The following is a 2,231-nucleotide window of genomic DNA, read 5'->3' as shown; positions in this document are numbered from 1 at the left end:
CAAACCTAGATCCATCCATCTTTAGGGACTGGGCTGTGCACAGAATCTTTCCTGTCTTGAATAGTTCAGCTGGACACAATAGACTGAACTCCTGCCTAGAAGAAGAATTGCTAGCTCTTGGGGTAGAGGATAATAGGAAAGGGAGCCAGCGCGGCAAGCAATCCTGGACTTTTGTGAACGGGCCCAGCACAAAGAAGTGTCTCTCTTCACCAGCTCCCTTTTATGTATTACTAGTTTTCTGGCCTTTTTGCCTCAGCAGCAGACAAAGGAAAAGGCTGACTACAAGAGCTGAGCAGCAGATGGATCTTAGTTAATACTTTAATTGCTCCCTTCTACAAGTATCAGATTCACAAAGGTATGTTACGTCGCCCAGGTCTTTAGAACCTGTTGGATATTATGAGATTTCTAGCCATAAATGGGCAATGTGCCACAGACAGGACAGAATAATGTGAACAGGCGCAATCCCCTCATTACCTGATCCTCAGCAGCAATCACAGAACATATGTTGTGGAAACAATCGCCGATTTCCTCCAGCCCGGCTCTATATTCTTCATGTCGCTATTATTCCCTGTCCTCCTGTGTCATAGATGTCACAGCCTTTAAGTGCACTCCGGCATAGTTTTATTCCATTCCAAATAGGAAATGCAGATTTCGTTTGAAATAATTAAGATTAGAACTTGTTAGTAAAAAAACCCAACAAAACAGCCCATGATGTTTGTAGGACCCTGCTCTGATGAGTGTGTAATACATTTGATTGATTTCCAGGGTGAGAATACCATTTTTTAAAAATGTCTGTTTATCACTAATGAAGGTGTTTAGGGCCCAGGAACACATTACACGTTTTACATTGCTTACTAGCATGTGATTAACCTCTTGTTGTCAATTGCCTCATTTCCAGCACACTCGTCTTAGATCGTTCCAAATGAGGCAACTGTCAAGAAGCACATAATCTCATGGCTGGCAGGCGTTGCGTGCTGCAGATGAGTCGCCAAGTGTCATGATCACTTTATGATCTGAGATTTCCTACGAAAATCAACAAAAATCTTTTTTTATATTCTCACACAATGATGTACTTTTCGCAGGCTGACCTGAAATTACACAGGTTCATATATGACAATGATGCCTCCTAATGATTCTCTGCAGCCGCAGTGTCCCCCCACAGTGTCCTAAAAGGGACACAAGAAGGATGACAGAGGGCACGCAATGTGGCTTATTAAATAATTGCAGTCAATATTACTACACATTTATTTTCTCGTTTCTGCTACAATGACACCATTAACATTGGTATCGTTTCATATATAGGGCAACCTACAACCATTCAAACCGGTTTAAAGTGAATGTAATGTAACTTTGTTACGGTGAAGACAGACGCTGTAAGAGTTTGCAACAAATAAATCGGGATCGGTTTGCAGATAGTTTCAATGCCTTCAGTAGTGTCATCAGCTACAATTGTTTCATTTGAATTATGTTATCATTTCCCAGTTTTTTCTTTCACAGCTCCTATGAAGTGCAGTACATTTGTCTTTCCTCCATCAGGCAAGCATCATTCGGTACAGATGATTCCATGGAGATCTGGTACCCTGTCACCCAAATGACTAACGTTTGCAACTGAGGACCTATTGATGAGTCTTTCAACTGTCCATTGCTATCCATTTTCATTCACAAGTGCTCCCATTTCATCCCCCTCTATAAATAATCACAACTGCCACAGTCACAGACAATGAGCAGCAAAATCAGTTTTTATTTATTTAAGATGGATAGAGGTGACTTGGATTTTAAATCAGACTTGACCATTAAAATACAATTATGGCAAAATAAAAAATCAAGCAGCTTTGAAACAGTGCTATGTTTGTTTTTCTGCATTCCCCTTGTAAAGTAGTTGTATCACCAATATATCCATTATGTTTCTGCTTTCTTTAGCAGGGTGACAACCTTATTTGTTCTGCAGTGAAATTGCACAGCAGGGTTGTCACCCGGGTTTGCTGTGACTAAAAGGTGACTGTTGTAAGCACCCCCGGCAGTGTTATATGATTTGTCCCAACCACTGTAGCTGTCACTTTTGCGGGACTGCTTGGTCTGTTTGTAAATGTGGAAAAACATATAAACAAAAATGTGAAATAATAATAATAATAATAATAGGAATATATGTACTGAATACTATCATTACAGGTATTAACCCCATGCAGTTACCAGAATACAATTGCTATAGTGGTCCCAGAATACAATTGCTA

The sequence above is a fragment of the Nanorana parkeri genome, unplaced genomic scaffold, assembly GCF_000935625.1.
Source record: "Nanorana parkeri isolate BGI_ZX_2015 unplaced genomic scaffold, ASM93562v1 scaffold301, whole genome shotgun sequence".
Taxonomy (NCBI): Eukaryota; Metazoa; Chordata; class Amphibia; order Anura; family Dicroglossidae; genus Nanorana; species Nanorana parkeri.
Note: the sequence above shows the minus strand (reverse complement) of the source record.